We start from the raw sequence: 22,822 nt of genomic DNA, 5'->3' as shown, positions 1-22,822 counted from the left end.
CCAAATGCCTGACCTTCACTAATCCCCTCACTAGCACTCACACTTGCATACTACCTTCAGACATATCTCAGAAACCCCTTAAATATAAATGTAAGCACACATTTTGAAAGACTTAATTAAGAGGTTCAATGTTAAGTATGCAGAATTAAGCCCTTAAAGGGCCTACCTTCCAACACAAAAAGAGGGAGACGAAGAATCAACCGTCACCACACCAAGCAAAATGCGAGAAACTACATTTAACAAAGCAGAAGCCAACTTGCACACACTACACTGCAGCCTACTCAACTCAAGATCTCTGGCAAAGCACAAAACACAAATGTATGACCTCTTAAGCCAAGCCATACCCAACAACTACAAACTAATACAATGTAACATCAAAAACAGAAGAGGAGGAGGAATCGCCTTAGTGCACAAAAATCACGTCTGCTCAACACCCATAGAAGACTATGAATCACTCCTAGTGAATCTGAAGCTCAACGGCTATGATACTTGGAATGGGATGTCACCCAGTTGAGCTATCTACTATAGTAAATAATGGCTACTCTCTAGATTTAGAGATGGAAGTGTTATCTATATGAAGAAACATTGTAATATTTGATGTCTTTCTTTCTCTGCCCCTTCCCCATTCCCGTGTTTTGTTTTTGCAAAAACGTCTTCTTTGACTTGCATTGTTATTTCTTTAATTTGTTTTTGCATATCAATATGTTTTGACCATCTGTTGCTTAATGTGTAATATATGTTGTTTTAATGTGTATTATATATTGTATAGCCATACACCTTCTTGTGTTATAGCCCAGATGAAGACCTTTTGTAGGGGTCAAAACACATGTTGGCTGTTCAGTTAAGCAATTATATTTTGGCATTTTCTGGTCTATGTATTGAGTCAATGTGACTTGTATTATCATTTAAGTTTTTGTGTGATGTGGCACAAGTGGTTAAATTAGCAGAATTTCTGTGCAAACCATGATGATATAATTGTTCTGGGGGACTCAACATTTTGTTTGCAAGAGAAAATAAAACCACTACATACTCCCTAAGTGACCTACTGGAAACCATTCACTTCAAACAAATAGCAAATGGCACACACGCAAAGTGGGAAACCCTTTTGATGCAATCTTCTACAGAGAAGGCCCCTCGACCGTCGCTCCACTGGTACCAATCATATGGAGCAACAATCATCTGATCCCGTTCATCGTCAAAATTTAAAACCGCATGATGCCCACAAACATAAAGCTCCTGGTGACAAACAAAAGAAACTGGAAAAGACTTGAACTGGAAACTCTAAAAGATATATTGAAATCTACAAAACCTGACACCTCCTAGCTAAATAGAATGATACCAGACTCAATGGGAGAGAAACTCCACACATAGATCACAGATGTGTTAGATCAACTAGCACCACTAAAACTCTTCAAACCACTCCAAAGAAAATCACAGCAGGATGGTTCATGGAAGAACTGATGGGACTCACAAAAGCAAACTGGAAAAACGTCAGACAAAACCCTACAACAAATAGGACAGCACCAACTACCAACGACAAATACAAATATACAAATCAGCAGTTGTGAAAGCCAAAACCTCATAATACACTTCAATTATCCAATCGGCAACAAACCCACAAAAATGCATGTTCAAAATCCTCAAGGAAATAAAAAACCCAACTTCTTGTAACAGCTGCATCTTACATCACAATATCTATGTGACAATATTATGACCCATCTGACAGCAAACATAGAAGCAACACAAAGGACCATAGACGCAGGCTGAAGTACAACACACACCCTACCGGAAACTAGCACGGCATCAACCACCACAACACTCAATCAGTTTGAACGCATAAGCAAAGAAAGTTTTGACAAACTGATAAAAGACACCAGCACCGCTGAACCTCCCAGTGACCCATGGCCACCGGGTATCGACAAAAAACCTCTCAAATACAAAACCCCAGCCTCCGACTACTAATGAATCTATCCCTAATCAAAGGAATAGTACCAAAATCATTCAAATCAGTGTCCATCAAACCCCTCCTAAAAGATGAGATGAGAAATACAGAAGACCATTCTATCTACGGACCTAAATCAAATCTACCATACCTAGCAAACATCCTAGAGAATCGCGTCTAGAAACAACTACTGAACTATGTAAAAAGCAATAGAATACTCGACCAATCCCAAGTCCGCCTCAGACCCATGAGAGGAACTGAATCAGCCCTCCTCTCCATATGGGATGACCTAAAAATAAACAAGGACAACAGCCCCCAATCAGCTCTCATAGTACTAGACATATTAGCCATTTTTGACACAATCAGACACACAACACTAATAAAGAGACATTAAAGGCTCCAGACTACAATGGCTGAAATCTTTCCTCACCAACGAACCAAAAGAATACAACTACTGACATATACATTAAGCACTAAAAATATCACCTTCAGTACCACAAGGATCAAGCTTCTACCCTATTCTCTTCAACATCTACATGACACCGTGATGAAACTCATTCAAACCCATAGACTTACAGCCTACAACTATGCAGACAACACCCAACTCATCTTCAAGATAACTTCCTACCGAGACCCTGACAACACCCTTTTGCCCGCATTCCCATACCCTCCTCCGCTTTTACTCCCTACTAACCTTTTGGCAGCACACTTCTGTGTGTGCGCTGACTCCACTCTATCCCTGTGGCATCAGTTTCCTTCCACTAACGTGGGTCGGAATTAGCACTGCAGGGTCCTTTTTTCTTTTTTATTTATTGTCCCTCGCTATCCATGTAATGGAAGCAGGGGACACCCATCAAATCCCTAAGCCCATTACGCTGAAGAAGGGGAGCAGGGAACACCCCCAAAACCCATGCCCCCCTTGTTCGGTGTAATGGTGTTGGTATTTTTCAAACAGCCAAATGCGCAGTAAATGTGCATTCTGCTTCTTTTTTTTACTTCATTTTCAGCGGATACTCAACACCCCCAACAAAAGTCTCACCGACATAAACAACTGGATGACAAACAACAACCTTAAGCAAAATCCAACCAAAACAGAAACAGTGATCTCTCCTCCAGAAGAAAATACAACACAGGCATACCTGACCTGACCACTGAGCATAGGAACCCAATCAGTGACATTAAAAGTGATAAAAAAAGGGAATTCTCATGTACAACGCCTTCTCTTTTGGAACCATAAGCCAATGCAATAGCAAAAATTCCACCTGCTTCAATTAAGAAGAGGGATCCTCCCTTACCTCAATTTCCCACACAGAACACTTGCGATCATCTCCTTGGTATTATCAAGAACAGACAATGCAAATAGTCTCTATCTTGGAATACCAGAACGCCTTATAAGAAAACTACAACGCATCCAAAATACTGCAACAAGACTACTCCTGGGAGTAAATAGAAGATACCACATCACACTGGCCCTGAAAAGTCTACATTGGCTGCCAGTAAAGAAGTGCATTAACTTCAAAGACCACTACATTACCCATAATTCACCACACAGACAAGGAGAGGAGATTTGTGAAGCTAAAATCTCCTGTTACCAACCAGCAAAAGACTTAAAATAGAGAAATGACCTTCAAATAGAAACAAGACATACGCAAAAAGTAAATTTGGATTAACTGTCTTCTCTTATCTGATAGCCAAACTATAGAACACAATACTGAAGAAAATAAGAACTAAGCGCCCCTTCTTTTTTCAACACAACCACATGTCCAGAGTTCTGCTGAAATAACCCACCAAAATAGAGAGAAGGGAAAAGAAAAGGGAGGCAGAACAGGAATGAGGAAGGAAAGAATAAAAGACATATGGAAAGAGGGCCAAAAACATTCACCTACGAACTATTTATTTTCCAAAATTAATCCATTGCAGTAAAGACATTTATTGACACTGACAGTCTTAAGCATAACGTATTTTGACTGCTTAGTCAGTCCAGTAAGCACTTTAACTCCAAGGGAATGGTGGATGAAAAAAGTATTTACACTTTGTAACAGCAACCATTCCCTCTCGTCAGCCGTAATGGGAGCCATGGTCACATCTGAGGCACTGAGAAAGATGGATCCCTCAAGAGCCAACTGGATGGTCCTTTTTTGCATTATTTTTGCAAGTCTGTTCATGCTTTCCAAGGTGCAACTGTGCATGACTGTTCCACTTTAAGCAGAGGCGAACAAGCTATGTTTGGATTTGTTACAGAATTCATGAAAAAATATTGGAGTCTGGGGTCATAGGAAAATATAATGATGTAATAGGCGGTGAACATAGGAATGTGCAGCGGTCACCTCTGTTAGGCAGAATCATATGCAGTACCCTTTGGGAACACCACACACAGTTAAGACTACAAGTGTAAGTACAAATTCACCTTTGGTACAAGCCTGTACTACACATTAAAGTCGCAGCTATGGCTGAGCAGCCAGACTTATCCCAAGAGTAAAGTGAGCAGTATCAATAGTTACACAAAGGACAGCAATTACTTTGATTCAAACAAACACTGACTCAAGGTTTTTGAGTAAAAGAATATACATTTATTTACACCATCGGTTATAAAACAGCTCACTATTATAAAGCAGCAGAAAATCACAATCTTAATATAATACACAACACCCAATCAATTCTGGACAAGTTAAGCTCAAAATGAAGTCTGAGCAAAATGGCACTCCAGCAATTTAAAAGGGGAGGAAAGCCAAGGTTATTTAAAATCAATCCGCACCAACAAGTAATAGGCAGGGCAATCTAGAAAAGGCTTACTACAACTAGGATTCAAATCAATAGGCCTGACCCAATGTTAATTGTTCAGAGTCTTTTTAGAGGATCACACAGTTCAGGGTAGTGTGCGGTTAAGTCTTTGCCAAGAGTTCAAAACCAATTTGGTCAGAAGAAAAGTTATTTAAAAGAGTAGAGAAGGACAAGCCCTCAGATTGGCAAAAGATTTAAAACACTTTCACTGCGGTTAGACGGAACGAACAACCAGATTTTAACAGTCCCTTAGTAGAAGAAGATTGCTGTAGCTGAGGCAGAAGTTCCTGGCAGGTCCTGCAGGCTCACGGTTTCTGAAGCAACTGTCGGGCTGACAAGAAGGAGGAAGACTGGAGGGTCCTGCGCTGCCCAGGGAAGAAACCAGCAGCAGAGCAAAGCGACAAATAAAAGGTGCACTCCTTAAAACCCAAACAGGGTCTGGTACTCCTGGCTATCCCGTTCACTGCAGCGATGCACAGCAAATTCGACCAGGGTAGGGAGGCCTTGCTTGGAATTTGGCGAACTGGTTGGTCCCATCAGCTCAAGGGGAGAAGATTCCTTGCAGATCTTCCCTGTCGTTGAAGTTTCAGGTGATTCGGACCCGCAGCTGGGCTTCACCGGGAGGTTCAGTAGTTGCAGTATTCCTCTTCCTTCAGCTTCTCTTTGGTTCTCTCGATCCAGTGGCGACTCTGCCTTCCAAGTCCCAGAGACCTGCTTTTTATGCAGTTTTCCCCCATTCACACAGCCTGGCTGTCAATCACACAGCAGGGTGGCTGTCCTGGAAGGGCAGCCACCTAGCCAATCAAACTAGAGTGTGACTTGGGTCTCCAAGGAGACCCTGTGCAGGGGGCCTCAAACCCCTCCCTCACATCCTGTCTACCCAGACACTCAGGCGCCTAAGGAGGGCTTCTGTGCAGAAGCCCGCCAAAGGACGGCGAACAAAGGAACCAAATCTGGTTTGGCACGCACAGTAAAACACAAGAAAGGCCTTTACAAAAAGAAATGGCGAATGAACCCAACCGGAACCAAATAAAATTAAAAAGGGTCCAGCGGATTAAAGTTCGAGGCTACCAACATAGCCTCTAATAGTACCAAGGCTATTTTCACAGTCCGCGGTAGGAAAAAAATAGTAGATACCAGTGCCACCAGCCAAATCTTAGAGAAAGGGGAATGAAATAATGTTCCATGAGAGACAGACAAAAAGGGATAACTATTAACCATTCCAGTATTCTATTGGAAGATAGGTTGTACTGGGTCTGTAAATTTAAAAAGACTAGTAAAGTCAATGGCAACTTTACATGTTCTGGGAGACAGTAGTCAGTCCCAGAAAATGGAGTTTAATTGTGGGAAGTCTAAAAAGACAACCCTGTGTCACTGCACTAAAGGTGCTGTGTGACACAGTAAAAAGACGATGCCTATGGAGTAGGTGAGACTCCATAGTGCATGGGCATAAAAATGTACAACACACAGTAAAACACATGTAAGAGTGGGGAAAAAAGGCTCACACTCTTACCAGGTGAAGAAAATAAATCCTAGAAATCCAGCAAAGCTGCTGAGGGACTCAGTAGGTAAGGGAAATTAGCCATTCTCTAGAATTCTCCCTAACAACCTCACAGGGGCATGGCAGGGTTGAACGGGGTCCAGGAGGTCAACTAACGAGTAGTGGCCACAAGGCTTGTAGTTCAGCAGAATGTGAGTCTGGCAGGTGGCTCAGATGTCTGGGGGAGGGGGAGAAAATGCCAGTAAGTCTGTCACATCATTATACTGAGAAGGAGGAGAGTGCAATATGCACAAGTGAGTGTATGCATTAGCACATTCTCTAGGGCCATCTAGCTTGTAAGGCGATGGGCCATAGACTGCTCACTTCCAGTACATGGCAGGTATACAACACTCCCCACTGCTGTCACAAGCGTCTTAAGAGACGCGATCATGATAACAACACAAAAGAAAACAAGGGGGAGGAGCAACAGTGTAAGTGGAGTATTAGCAACAGCACAAGGGGCAAAGTGGGACAGAGCAAGGGGGAAGGTGGGACAGCACAAGGGCGAAGGAGGGACAGCACATGGGGAAGGGGGAACAGCGCAAGGGGGAAGGAGGGGCAGTGCAAGGGGAGGAAGGACAACACAAGAGGGGAGTGGGAAACAGCAAGGGGAGAGAAGGGAAGGCATAAGGGGTCCCTGTGTGAGGAGGGCCAGGGCAAGGGGATGAGGAGGGACAGCGCAAGGGGGGCAGAGGACAGCGTAAGGGGGAAGGAAGGACACCGCAAGGGGGAAGCATTCTATGTCCTTTCATCATCAGGCATTTCAAAACCTGCAATTAAATGTATATGAAAGTTCATCGAATATTCTTTTTGGGGGGCTCCCCCCAAAACCCTCCCTCCTGCACCAATTTTTAACTATACCCGACCCCCCCAAACACCTATCTGCCCTTTCCTATCCCCCCCAAAAAATCAATGAACTTTTCTGCACGTTTAAATTGCAGGCTTTCAAATGCCTGGCGATAAAAGGACGTTGTACTGATGGGGGAGGAAGGACAACACAACAGGGGAGTGGGGAAACAGCAAAGTGGAGAGAAGGGAAGGCATAAGCGGGCACTGTGTGAGGAGGGCCGGCACAAGGGGGAAGGATGACAGTGGAAGGGGGAAGGAGGGACAGTGCAAGGGAGGAGGACAGCACAAGAGGGGAGGTGGGAAACAGCAAGGGGAGAGGACGGAAGGTGTAAGGGGGAACTGTGTGAGGAGGGACAGTGCAAGGGGAGGAGAAGGGGCAGCACAAGTGGGAAGGAGGGACAGCGCAAGGGGGAGGAGGACAGCATAAGAGGGGAGTTGGGAAACAGCAAGGGGAGAGGAGGGAAGGAGTAAGGGGGAACTGTGTGAGGAGGGCCAGGGCAAGGGGATGAGGAGGGACAGTGCAAGGTGAGGAGAAGGGGCAGCACAAGGAGGGAAGAGTGACAGCACAAGGAGGGAAAGGAGCAACAGTGCACAGGGGAAGGAGAGATAGCACATGGGGAGAGGAGGGACAGTGCATAGGTGAAAGGAGGGACAGCCACATGGGGAGGGACATAAGCTAAGTGGTTTTGTTTACTAGGTATTAGATATTTAACTAACTGTTGTAAATAACTACAAGTGGGAAACCATGTAGTTCAGTGAGGAAGTAAGCAGCAAGGGACACATCTGAGGAAATGTTCAGTAATAAGATGTATATAGTTGAACAAAAAGCAACAATAGATGCTCAAGTCCACAATTGTAACAGCATGTATACTGCAGGACAAGTACGGTATAAGAGCGCTCCATAGCTGGAATATTATTTTATGGTGCCCGCGATCTTCAACAATAGCGGTGCGAGAAGGCAGCAACACGGTCTTTGGTTGAATATTTAAAGGAAAGTGTTGGGTGCGTTTATACATAAACAAGTCAGGAAGTAATTGACATCGGTGCATGTCCGCCGCCTTAGAGGCGAGTGTTATAAATAGAACTGTCTCCTTCTCAGCGCAAAACCGACCAGATCAAAGACTCCATTTAGGAGAAGGAAACATCGACTTTGACTCTTTATGATTTGATAGTTTATTTATATAGCGCCTATAGACAATGTGTTTCAAAGCGCTTCAAGGCAATGAAGGGAACAAGGGAAAATACAACAACATTCTTACAGACCATGAACAGTAAGGATGTGAAATTAACTATCGTACTCGGTCTGACGACATTTCAGATAGTGCTGGAGGGAGGGGGGGCAACAGTAAGGGGATAGGGGAGCGACAGACGAGGTTGCTATCATAGTACGTCCAGGGACAATTCTGATAGAGTAAGTGCATAGAAGAAAGTAAGGGGAGGAGAGGAAGAGAAAATGCTAGATGTTGTAAAATAAACAGACTGATATGAAATCAGGTATACGATGCATCTGCAATACCCAAAAACGAAAAGCCTCCGGTGTAAGCAGTGAGTGAAAATTGCTCAACAGTTGAGACAGTTTTGAAATAGAGAAAATGCGTAGTCATGCCTGCACTCTGTCCTGGGGGCACTAAATCCGACAATGAAGACAACAGTGAGACTACTTTCACTCTAGGGAGAGGTTGGCTAGCATCATGGAATCACGGTCGCATCACGGAATCACGGTCCCCAGGCGGAATGAATGGGTGGGTCAAAGTAGGGGACAATACAGAGGAGGTCATCCAAGCGATGGCAGCATGGAAAACAGTGAGCAAAGTGATGCCATCCCAACGAATATGTGCTAGCTCCTGCTTGCAATGTTGTTAAGCCGCCACTAGCACATATTTGGAACGTTAGTAAAATTAAATCAGAGCCGGCGCCAGCATTGGGAAAGCAAAACTGCCGCTGGCTCTGATTTAGTTTCACTAGCGTTAAAAATATGTGCCGGCGGCGGGTTAACAACATTCATCTAGCATATTTATAACGTTAGTAAAACAAATTCAGAGCTGGCGCCTGCATCAAAAAGGCAAAACCGATGGCGTCTTGGAATTGAGTAAACAAATAGACACTGCACAGCCAATCACATCCTAATGACATCACCAACTAAACACCCAATCGGGTGCTGCTTACATCAAAAACACTGCACCAACACCACACAAATCAGTAGATATACATTTTCATTGCCATTTAAACCAAAACATACTACTACACTACCTTATTTATTTTTTAATAAAAAATAATGTCAAATGTGTAACATTACTTGAAAGCTTCAGTAAATATATTTTAAAGCATTAATCAAGTCAAAACACTTTTAAATAACATTAACAGATGGCGGCGTCCATTTTGGGAATAAAAATGGCTGGGAATGGGACGAAAACCCAATAGATTTCACTTGGTGATGGGCTTTAAATGGGTGGGACACATGGCCAAATTACATAATATCCATCCTCATATGTCAATCTGCATTGAACAGCATTACAAATCTGCAGCCAAAGTCCCTATTTCAAACTCTAATGTTAAAGCTCTTATTTTAATGACAATAGTTTCGGCTTTATAGGTAGCGATTTCAGTGCCACCTAATAGGCAAAACTAAAAAGACATTGAACAAACTAAACAAGCCCACAAATGACATAGCACACTCATCAACAGAAATCTAAACGGCCTCTATGGATTTCATTGTAAGCAAACAGAATAGGTAATTATGAGTTAACCACTCAGTCCGATAGGAGACGACGAACGCTAATGTTGTTTTATTAACCCTATCAGCAAAAGGGCCAATGTTTTGCATTGACACGCAACACATTTCACCTACATTTTACCCAAATCAAGGTTGGTGGAATAAAAGGAGCTAGCTTTTATGGACTGAGTATTCTGCGGCACACCAGAGGAAGTAGACACTCTGCTTTATGTCAGAGAGAACTGTTTGCTCTACTGCTCTGGATGGGCCTTGGCTCTCCCACTGCTGTGTGCTTTGTCCTGATGTCTCGAAAGCATGGATTGTTCTCACTGCCTTGAAAACTATCAATCTAAAGTGTTGAAGCCCTTATTTGTCTTATGTTGGAACAAAAATGATCAACTCTCCTAATTCTTACTAGTGTGTGTTTTTTGAGGGGAGGGTAGTAGCGGCTTTCAGAAATAACTCTTGAGACTGCAAGACTTAGGGCCTCATTACACGGTAGGCGGTGGACCAAGGTGCTAATACCACCTTGGTCCATGCCGATAAAATACCGGCACCGCCTTGGTGGAAAGGGGAATTACCGCCCTATTCCAAGGTTGGCGGGGCGGTAATTCCCCCTTCCACCATTGCCCTTCCCCATTCCCATTTTTGTCCCATAGGGCATAATGGGAATGGGGAAGGTGCTAATTACAGTAGCGCAAATTTGCGGTGCCGTAATTAGCACCAAGGTCCCTTAGCGGGTTGGTTTTTAACACCTGCTAAAAGCAGGAGTTAAATTACCAACCTGCTAAGGGACCTCGTAGTAAGGCGGTAAGGGTTAACGGTCACCGGTACCATTACCGGTGACAGTTAACCCTTACCGCCTACCGTGTAATGAAGGCTGGGTGCTGCAGGGACACTGCGGGAAAGGGCGTGACTTATCATGTGGCTGCTCTGGCAGGTCCATTCTTGTTTCTGATTCATAGGTATAGACTGCAGAGGCAGATCAGGGGATCGCTGCGTGTGTGCGATGAAGGACACAGAAATCATGGCTCTGCCCAGTATTGTAAGGATTGTATGTACTGAAGAACCAGGTGTCATTGCCAGCAGAAATGAGTAACAAAGTAGGCAATAGCAGAGGCAGTCCTACTGAAAGGTGCCTTTGCATTGAAGCATGGTTTGATTGAGTGATAAATACCGGGTGAAGGGGTAAAAATTAGAACATATACCCAGGACAAGTACTGGAGATCATGACAATCTTTTTGAACATTGACATCCTGAGGCCAAATTGCATGGGATGGTCCTGAGGGTAGACTGCAGGTGACGCGGCTCTGGAGATTAGGTTACATTGGAGGGTGGATGAGTTTGGCAGGCTCTTTCCATCTCTAGAAGGTGGGGTTCGAGCAACGTTTTCAGTGTTCCACTGACGGATAGCTTTGATGGCAGGGAGGAGAGCAGTTCACTAGAGTTGGGCAACAGGCAAAAGGAGAGAAAGTGGTAGGCGACATAGGGGACAAGGAACAGAGAGTTGGAGAGGAAGAGCATTGTTGGATGTATTCAGCGAGATAGTGGTAGGGGGGTGGGCAAGACCATGTATAGATTTACAGACAGTGCCTCATGCCATTTAACGATATAGGACTCGGTGAGCACTTCCACTCTTTTTATGTTTTTTAATGTAGGGTCTGCTTATTCAAAGCCTTGACAGAACTCTTGTGACAGTCTATATTTGATAGGAGTACCTTGTTCATTAGTTTCGTTTTTTCATGATCTAGGTGCTGGTGAAGGGTGACTATAGGGGGACGTGAGAGGTTTGTGACATATATTAACACTTCATGTAACAGTAAAACACACACGAGGATAATAAAGTAACGCTATGCTATCTTTGTGGCTACAAGGAAGAACATTATTGAACAGTTAAATGAAAAGGATATAAAACAGCTAAAACGCCCTGATGAAGGATAATAAGATTTATCTGAAACCCGTCGGTCCAATGGAGGGTCAATTATTCTGTGTATTTGTTAATCAAACAAATTAAGCTGTCCAATGTGTCCGAATTTTTTTGCTGTATTTCTGATGAGATATCATTGATTTTAATGCATTTTTAGTGCTTGTATAGTGAGAAATCTACCAGATAGACTTTAGATACTACACCTAAGCCATCACGTCGCCACTCGCACCACTTGACTCACTAGACGCTGCACGCCCCTCTCCTCCCCACCACCAGGTACAGTTGTACCCCTCCTCTGTGTCCCTCTGCATCCTACACCCTGTTGTATGTCTGTTCTTTTGTTACCTCTGGAAAGCGCCCTGTTATGTATCTGCACTGTTAGATACCTCTGTAGAGCGCTCCATTGCTTCTCGGAGCTAGGTCTGCGCTCAATAAATACCATCAAAATAATAATGATAATAATAATACTTCTGTTTAAAGTAAAAACATTTCAAACTAAATTTCTTTGTTCGAAATCCATAACATTCCAGTGAACCGACTACTGTATTAGAAGGATGGAGTCCTATAGGAGTACATTTGGGTAACCCTAACAACAGGCCTCTTATTTGCTTGATTTACAGACAAGTAACAGGGATTCAAAAAGAGAGACATTTTTCATGGAGATCCATCAAGTGTGGTGTCGATAGGCCGAGATGGGAGAGGATGTGGGAAGGTTGAAAAGTGTGTGGGCCTCATTACAAATCAGGCGGAATGGGTTAACGGGCTCCGCTAATGGTGGCGGGCCCATTAACACCATTCCGCCTGATTACGAGGTACCCTCGTGGGACCCCGTAAGGACGCCTGGTAAAACCAGGCGTCGTTACCGGGTCCCGCGAGGGCAAGAGGGAGCTAACAACAGGCCGGTCGTAATCGGCCCGTTGTTAGCTCCCTCTCCCATTCCCATTGAGCCCTATGGGGGCTCAAATGGGAATGGGGAAGGTCCGGGTTCCCAGAGGGCGGAATTACCGGGCCCTCCAAACTCGGAATGGCCCGGTAATTCCCCATTCAGGGAACCCGGTAAAGGAGCCCGGTTTGGCGGCAGCCATGGAGCTAACAGCTCCATGGCTTCCCCCAAACCCGTAATGAGGCCCTGTGTCTCAAAGGTTTTGCGCTTCCATACCCTTCTCTACATGCCTGCAGTGAATCTGGGGTGATTTCTGTCATGTGGACATGCACATCAGACATCAGAAATCATAGCTGCAACTCCCTTTTTGATGTCCACTGTTAACACCCGGTTTTATCAGGCACATGAAAACCGGGTTGGATACATGCACGTCATTGGATTGGAGGGAATCAGTGACAGGGTGGCCGCCTGCTCCTTCGCAGGGTCTCTGCCCCTGTACACAGAGACAGCCTGCACACTGTGAAGACCCTGTCGACAGACACACACAAAAACATAGAAATCTGTCCCACGCATCTTTGTTTGCATCTGCACACAGGTCCTGCATGAACTGAGGTGCAGCCTTCGGTACACACAGATTATGGGGAAATGGCCAAAAGAGGTACTGCTTTAGTATTTTATGACTACCCACATACTGTTATTTTTATAAATGAGTGTTTTTATCATTGTGGGGATGATTACCTCATTAAAATATACAATTGCTGCCCCCACGCTAATAAACTCCACTGAGTATAAAACACCAATCCTTGAAAATGTAGCCTCGCTCCAGTACTTGCAATTGCTCACGCTGTAATAACTCCAATTGCCTTAGAATCGGGTTTTATATATTGGGGAGTAATTTGAGAGCCTTTTGTGCCTGGATAATAATGGTGGCAATGGCAGCAGCAGCACCGTGGAACAAACAACATGGACTTTGAATAGCATCCCTGCCGTGGCCGTCCTGCAGGCTCCCGTCTGCTGGGGAGCTTTTGTCTCTTTTTAGCCAAGAGGAGGCTTTACTATTTCAAACATCTCTGATCTGAAAGGCTGCCACCAAGGTTAATGTATTGTTGCTAAATGCGAAGCATAAAACGTGTCCTTGTAGTGGATGGTTTCAAGCAGGATCTCGAACAACAGCGCTGTTGTGTGCAGCCTCCTCGAGCGGCTCTAGTAAAGGGTTGACGGGGAAAATACAGCTGCAGCGCGCCCACATTGTTCCGGCATAGGAGTCCCTGAACTAGTTCTGCTTTTTACTTTGCGTTCTGGGGCTGGTAGTCCTGAATGTATTTGTTTATTTATTTTTGCATTTGTTGCAGCACACTGAACCCTTGGGTATCTAGACGCTACATTACTGCGAAGAGGTCAATTTTAAGGTGAAACAATAAAACTAGAGTAGAGGATCAACTGACACGAGATGTGGGGCAGCACGAGAGCTCTCAGGATTTTTAATTGGTCCTTACAAATCACCTGCACAATTAAAAATCAGCCAGAGGACTAGGATGATTCAGGGGTTTAAAAATTCTGATCCCAGCCAGCATTCCTCAGCCTCAGCTTCTCCTGCCACCATTTAATGTGAGAACAAAAGGCTACAATATACAATATAGTCCTATAAGCACAGCCTAAACAGTAGAAATAGAATAAATAAGGGCCTTTCTAAAATCAAAGCCGATTTGATATGAAGACTTCAATATCATGATCTGAATCCCATTCTCCCCATAATTGATGTCTCAGCTAATCCAATTTAGAAGGCTTGTGTAATCCATGTTATCATTGTATGTGTTAAAAAAAGGGAGGGGGTTGGCAACGGAGAAACAAAGCAATAACGGTTGTACTAGGCCTTGTGACATTCAGCTCGGGCAAGTGCAGCAACAAGAAGTGGGGATGGGGGGTAGTGCCGGTCTGTGCGAAAAAGCGAAGTGCTAGGGTGGGAAGGGAAGTGAAGGATAAAGAGGAGAGCGTGCAAGTGAAAGTGGGGGGGCGTGATGGGGGACGAGAGCCACAGGGACTAGGCGAGTGGTAAGGGGAGGCCAGGAGGGCAAGTGCCAGGGATTGCATGGGGTACAGGGGGTCAGGGTCCACATGCTAAGTGCAAGGAGGGGTGGGTGGGGGCGCCCAAACTCAGAGAGGGGTGGGGGGCCCTGGTGTCCCGTAGAACGCAGAGAGACCCAGGCTGCCAATCACTGCGCCAGACAAGAGTGTTAGCAGTGGAGGGGGAGAGGGAAGAAAGAAGAGGAAAGGACGGTCTTGATGAGCTTTCAGAACTTAAGGAGATCCGGCTCAAGCCTGGGAGGGGCAGGGAGGCCCTTCCAGAGGGAGGCACCTACGTAGGAGAGATGTCTACCCCCTGCTCTTTGCTTAGAGAAGCATCTGATCTTTTGAAAGTTGGAGGTCAAAGACCGAAGGGCTCTAGCAGGGAGGTATTTAGGGAGAGAGTTGGATGTAGCAGGGTCCCAGACCCCAGAAAGCCTTGTGGATGATGCAGAGGGTCTTGAACTTCAGAGGGTCTTGACCTTGATCCTAGCAACAACCGTAAGCCAGTGGACTGATTTTAGAGCTGGAGAGATGCGGTCCCTGGGCTTGAGGCCAAGGATAAGTCTTGCAGTCCTATTCTGAATTAGTTGAAGGGGACGAAGGAGGATAAGTGAAGATTGGGGAAGATGTTTTTGCAGTAGTCCAGCCTAGACATGACCAGGATTCTGGAGATATTGAGTTTCTGGGGGAAGGTGACTATAACTCCACAACCCAGCCATAGATAATGTAACAGATCAAAAGGAACCTCAAACAAGAGATCCAGAGTGATAAAAGGCTGACACTTGATATTCCCAATTATCGCACCATTTTGCATTGGTGGTTCAGTGCACTGTGCTGCTTTATTACAACTTTGCCCATCTTCCTAAGAACATATAACCCTTCCCTAACCCTTGGCCTGGGTTTAAAGAACCTGACCAAAAGTCTAGGGTTCTTTTTGTTTCCATAATTCAGAGCCTGCACTGGAGGTTGTATGTTTCTATGTATCTACCTTCTTTCTTTCTTTCTTTCTTTCTTTCTTTCTTTCTTTCTTTCTTTCTTTCTTTCTTTCTTTCTTTCTTTCTTTCTTTCTTTCTTTCTTTCTTTCTTTCTTTCTTTCTTTCTTTCTTTCTTTCTTTCTTCCTTCCTTCCCTTCCTTCCTTCCTTCCTTCCTTCCTTCCTTCCTTCCTTCCTTCCTTCCTTCCTTCCTTCCTTCCTTCCTTCCTTCCTTCCTTCCTTCCTCTCGTTCTTTCTTTCTTGCTGCAAAGAAATCGATCTCTACAGTCCCTACTAAAGCATGTACATAGGCCATTTTGGTTACTGTTTTTATTTTTAAGATGGGCCAGCCCATGCAGATTGATATCCTCAAGTATTGGCACACGCAAAGAGTTTCTGAGATGTACACGGGTCTGTGGCTCTTGTAACTGTGCCGAACCCGGGAGGGCCCCTTGTGAAGGCATGGCAGGGACATCATTATCAAACCTCTTGGTTTGTGTGGATATAATGACATTGATGTGCACGTTTGTGTTACTCAATGATTTCAGTATAGTTACAACTGTCTATAGGAGACTACAACATATGTGGAGAAGCAGAGCAAGCGCCTGGTGTTCTATTCTTTGGTTTTCTTATGGTTATGGACAAGTCACAGTGCAGTGCTCATTCAACTACACCCCATGCCCCAATCCGCTCCTCCCTTCTGGTAGTTTCAATTTTCCAGAGAGGTGCTAGAGTCTCATGTGAGAAACCTGAAGGTGCCTGACTAGTGCCTGGGGATCTGTCATCCAGGTGGCCAAGACACGGCCATTGCTATTGGATTCAGTTCCTGGGGGTGAACCAGTGAGGGAGGATCACCTGGATGGGGTGTTCTCTGGGAGATGAAGTGGGACACCAATGGGTGAGATATGGTACCCCCTTCTTATAACACCTTTTCCCCATCCAACCCCGTAGGATGCTCAAACACTCTACCCCCTATCCCCTTTTTCCGATACAAACATTTTCTTACACCACGAAAGACAACAGACAAATGCCAGAGCTGGTCACCTTACATATCCCAACACTAGGGTAGGGTAAGGCAAAGACAGGCAATTGACCAAAATCACACACACCTGACGTCCCTTTCCCTTCCCCACAAGGACAAAAGGTGGAGCCGAGAGCACAATGCAAGCAAGGCAGACCGCACAATGAGAGAGTTAACCCAGCACAGCAGTTCAAGAGGAAGAGAAAGGAGGCCACAACCAAAAGGTCCATACAACCTCCATGGAAGGAATCTTAAGACCACAAGCAATAGCCAACGTGTGTTGCAGCAGATGTCAATGGTACACTGGGCCCTCCTCCACTGATAACCAAGCCAGGGAAAGATGCTTGCCACCGTGGTACCATCCTTGACACCAGACACAAGAAAAACCATGCAGTGCATCACAGCTGGTGAGCCGAGGGGAGAGCCGATAAGAAACCGAACTGTGTTGAACAAAAGTAGCAAACGGATAATTGAAAAAAAGTAAAAATAACTGTTAATACGAGAGGGGAAGACCAGCTACAAAGGAGTCAGGCACCACGTGGGTGCTCACTTGGGAAACTCTGGGTGATTACCCTTTTGTTGAAACTACCGTTACCAGAAGACCTTGGGAGAGGAGTGAGAAAAGGATCACAGTAGTCATACAGGGGTCTAGTAAAATCCTCTGTACAGTTACAAGTCTTTGGCTGGCAGATGATTGTAGAGCTAAGGGAAGTGAATCCTGCATTGTAAGAAAGTAGGAGGAATTGTGCAATTGGCAAAAGTTGGCAAGAGTGAACCCGACAGAGGGATGCCAATGAAAAGGGGATGAAGTCTGTAGTCCCAATGAACATTGTGTTGACAAGCGTGAACCTGACAGAGTGAGCAGTGAACTGTTTAAAAAGACATTAAGATTTTGTGAATTCATATTAATATTTGAGAAGGGTCTGAGCCCCAAGAGGGAGGCCCAGGGGTGAAAAGTCATCATCCAACAAGGAATTTATGTTGTTTATTATTTTGGATACATCACATCCTCTGAGGCATGAGACTTTTTGTAGAAAAGAGACTTAACCACCAAAGGCCCAGAGAGTGGAACTGTTGTCATGTGCTGGGAAAGCTCATGGGTGTGCTCTGCTCCAGAATCCCATCTTGTGCTGTGCTCAAAATGTGGGCAAAGGAGACCCCCGGCTACCACATCCTGACTTATTATTTGTAAACACTTCTTTCTTTCTTGTTAACATTATGCCACACTTTTTTGTATTTAGCGTTTGGCAATAGGTTTTTCTTAGTATAGGCCCTTTCATTTGACCAGATGCCACTAGGACTGCCTTATTATTATTTGATGGTCGTAGCTTGCTCCCATTTTAGATTTAGGTTAAGATTAGGCATTTTTACAACCTTCCTATATAGTTTATAAACATCATTGAACTGTGATCACTTGTGTCTGTCTTTACTGTTACCACCATGAGTTCCTTACACTCCCTATTCTAAAAGACATGGGGAGCATATGTTGGGTGGAACTGATATGTGTGTGGGTGGACCTCCGATCTCTGTAACCCAAAGTAGGCCCATCTCTTAAGAAGCGAGGGCACGTTTGTCCATAAAGCAAGTTTATTGTACAAATGGCCGGGAGAGGCTAGATGATGCCACAGAGTCAAACTAATCAGAGTCTCCTTGAACCACAAAAAGATCTCACATTATATATATACATTTTGCAAAAATAAACACACTCCCACATATTTAATTACAAATCTTCCCCCCATACATGAGTGGTCAAACCTATACAAAGAAATCTAATCTCCTCTAGTTCCCACGCTCTCATTGGGCACATTTATTTAACTACAATCCCCTTTCAACATATGTTTGCATCAGCTCGTATTTACAGCATGCCCATTCTCTGGATCTTTCTGTAGAATGTCAATCCGTCGTTACATGGTTACATATTCGCACAACAAACATAATTCATTACTGATTCCATCTGGTGAAGGACCTCCAACCCTGGTTGTGTTGCACATGGTCTTTACAAGGACACTTCAACAATATCAGAAGGGGATCTTATCATCCCAGACCTTCTGGTGTCCTCATTTCATGGTAATCTATGTGACTATGATTTCAGCACACATGGCCTCTGGCCTCATCCTGGCCATTCCTTAGAACTTGATAGAAACCCATAAACTATAAGTTCACACTGCCCTTAAGCATCCGTTACAGCAGGTGTATTACCCGCCTTCGAACTGCTCTCGTATACTTAAAAAGATTATATCTCCTCTCCACAATAGTACAAAGTCATAAAAAACCTTAGCCTGGTCTTAGCTGACCATTTGATGTTATCGCAGCTGCCCGCTGTCTTTCCCCAGCCTGCAACCTCGCTCAACCTGCTTTCCCAGTCACACAGCATTTATATCACCACCCCAGATTTCTGGACCTGCAAAATCTGTAGCAATGAGGGGACGTGCAGAATACAAATTAGGATATTTGCTATACACCCTGTGTTCCCCAACTGTTCCAGAATTATGTCCCTAAAGTCCCACATATATGTATGTCTATGCATGTATGTTCAAAATGGCTGCATCTCCTCACAGTGCTTTCTTCATCCGCAAATCCCATTTCTCATGTGCACATATGAAGCTACTCACTTCCCATGTATAGGTGCTATGTGGCATGCCATGTGACTACATTGATTTCCTAATTTGACATGTTGCTGCGTACATGCAAATCTAAAATCTATCAATTAAACACAAAGTAACACTAATAGTAACACTTATCCCATTCTCATTAAGTACACTAGATACATGCAAAATCGCAACATCGCACCAACATCGCCGTCACTTGAGTCATCAATATGGTGCACGCAAAGCAAACCCTTCTTTTCGAATGAGACCTATATCGACCACCTCATCATTCCCCCCGTTTGGTTAATACATTAACTAATAAACCAATGTCTTGTTCTTTCAAACCATCTTGCTGAGGACATAAGACCCTGCAAACATCTCACATGCCATTCCCAATATGGGCATATTCCTCAGTTGAACAAACCCAACTTGACCCCCCCACCATTTCAGCAATCCACCTGCTGCACCCACACTCATCCCAAGTTGGTGGAGGACACAAGACAGCTTCAGTATGAGTCCCCATGTGATTTGAAATGGCAGTGGTTCTGTCCTCAAACAGGGTCACAGTCATCATGGCTGTTAGTTTCGTATCTTTGTAGAACAGCATTGAAAGAGCATCTGACAAGAACAAAAGATAATGAGGTAAAAGACAGAAATTGTCATTAAGATCTTGACAGCTAAGCTCATCCAAGATGGTACCCCAGTAAAAAACAAGTCTAACCAAGGGTCATTTGTAATTCCTGATTCTTTTTCCATGACCCCCCTAAGCTTGTGCAATACAACAATTGTCTGAGTTGAAATGCAATTCTCTGAATCGGAGGTACAAATGTGCAACAGAAGCTCCCAATTCTTTTACACAGGAGGTTGATGATATACCTGTGATATACCTGTGTTACAGGGCTATGAGGGTAAAGGCATGGAGTTCTTCTTTGATTTCATTAAAAGCTGACTCTGAATAATTCATAAACAACAAAAGTTCATAGCTGGTCATCTTTATCCACCTTGCATCCATCAGGAATATCCATCAGAGCTTTTGTAGACATTGATGAAATGTAGTTTGACATTTTCATCCATTGCAAAGATTCCACTTCTTCATGCTAGGTAAAGTCAATTAATTGTCTGTATAGGATGACACAGGGGATGCAAGTGGCACAGGGGACAAAGGGGGCACGCATATGGCTTTGGGCATAGGGCGGGCAAGTACCAAATGTTCCTGAGGGATGACAAGGACAGGCACATGCAGCGTAGTGAGACTGCACACACCTTTCCAGGTTTTAGGTAATTGTCGATATGCAAATTGTCCACATGACCAAAACACATCAAGAAGTGCAGATGTACCTCCAGCCAGATCAGCGATGTAAAGCGTGTGACTCCAGTTCCCATGTGTGCCTGCAGGCACCGTGCCATCACCTTTAAAACACAGAGAAAAATGTGTAAGTTACTGGATCTTAACAGGTTTCTCTGGCTCCTTGAGCCAAGTCAGCTAATTCAGGTACTTATGCCAGATATTTCCATACCCTTGGTTAATTTGTGCCACCCCTTCTTCCAAGCATCCCATCATTCCTCCAGCTCTACAACACTACACCCCTTTCTCCAATCAATTATTCACAATAACAGCCCCTTTTAAATTCAACTGGACTCTTGCATACACATATATTCTTCTTCTCTTTATGATCTCTGGTCAAACATTCCTAATCAGCAGGTAGGATAGACACTGTGACTGATTTCCCTTGGAACTGCCCTCGGATCCTGCAAAAGGTTAGATGCACCAGACAAAATGCCTCTGATAACACTATGTCATCAGGAATAAATAGCCTCAGGACACCTGAAGCATGGGTTAAAAGAGAGCAAATGTAACAAGATCCTAAAGATCCCTCTCTTCCCAACCACCTCATATGTTTATACCAAGCATTATCTGCTGCAAAGCCATGTGCATCCACTATTTGATCTGATTTTTTGTTGTCATAATCACTCATGAGGTCGCAATCAATGCTTCTCTTTGACCTCAATAACACTTAATCAAACCCTATAGTAATAGACATGTTAAAAATATTCACATTCATATTGTCTGTCACACCTGAACCAACAAACTAAGAAAATGATAAAAACATGACATCAAACATTCTAATATACATTTTGAATCCAAGGTTTCTTCTCTGTATTTATAACAGTCCCTGGTTTCCATCTGCTCCCTCTTTTCTACTAGAATGAACTGCAAATCCTTAGAGCACACTTAACTTTTAACCTGATTTTGCTCCTGTGCCAGTGGATGGTTGCCGATATCCCTTTGCACATCACTGATGTGAATCCAGCTCTTGTTGCCCTCCACCTTCACAGCAGTCAGAGTCGCAAAAATCACTCGGTGTGGCCCATGGAAATGCTGCTCCCTCCCGCATCTGATGAAAGAACGGATAAAAACCAGCTCCACGTGGAGCAACTGCAATTAGCCTAGATCTTCAGATTGCTTTATGTTTTCTCCTGTAGACTGTTGGTGAGAGAACACAACCTGTGAAGATACAAGTCCCTAAACTCCTCACTAAGAATCTCTGCTGACTTGTGTGCATCTGATGCTGTGCGTGCAGGTGAGAGTAGTATGTGTAACCTATGCCCAGTCACAATCCCATGTGGAATGAGGAAGTGGTACTTGCCTGTCTGATTTCTCAAATAAAACAGTGCCAAATGCAAGGAGTACAACCAGTTCTTACTTAAATCACTACACAATTTCAACGAACAGACTTTAAGGACTCCATTCAACCACTACACAATCCTGTTGGCCTGACGGCGGTACACTGAAAACAACCTGTGCTTTACCCCCAACAGCAAAAGAGTTTCTGAAAATAAGGAATTTAAGAATTGGGTTCCAGTGTCAGCCTTGCAGATCTCATGAATTCCCCACCGTGGAAATAGCTCTATCATTAAAAATGTTGCTGCTGACTTAGCATCAGGGTGTATGCAGAGAACAACCTCAAACCATCAGGAAAATGGACAAGCTACCACGATGAGGTATCGAAAATGATTACATCTCTGTATCATATCTATAAAATCAATATGGAGCTCGCGAAAAGGCCCAGAAAGGCAAGGCAAAACTCCTCTTACCATCTTCATGGTGTTTCCAGGATTTAATTCCGTACAAACTGTGCAGTTTCATACAAATTTACTCATCTTTTCAAGAGGTTTGGTATAAACGATTTCCCCTGGAGCTCCACTGCGATTTGTCACAGGGAAGTGTGCGACGGTTAATGTAGTTACTCTGCAGCCACAAGAAGCAGCTCTATAGGCATTATTACCTTTTCCTGTAAATTCCTGTCTCTACAGCAAATCAGTTGGTGAGAGGACACATAACCTCTTTGCCCAGAGCTCCTTTTCAACTTTTTCTGCTCTTTCCTGCATTTCCACAATCTGAACCAAAAGGACAGCAGTACCTGCTGGGACAAGGTTCCGATTTTCTAGGAATGTGTAAATGGCAAATATGTGTCTTCTTTCTCTGCTCTGTCTGTGGCATCATTTTCAAGCGCTATTGGGTCAGTATGGTTAGCATG

The sequence above is a fragment of the Ambystoma mexicanum genome, chromosome 4p (genome assembly GCF_040938575.1).
Source record: "Ambystoma mexicanum isolate Mex_15411 chromosome 4p, UKY_AmexF1_1, whole genome shotgun sequence".
Classification (NCBI taxonomy): domain Eukaryota; kingdom Metazoa; phylum Chordata; class Amphibia; order Caudata; family Ambystomatidae; genus Ambystoma; species Ambystoma mexicanum.
This window is presented reverse-complemented; position numbering follows the sequence as displayed.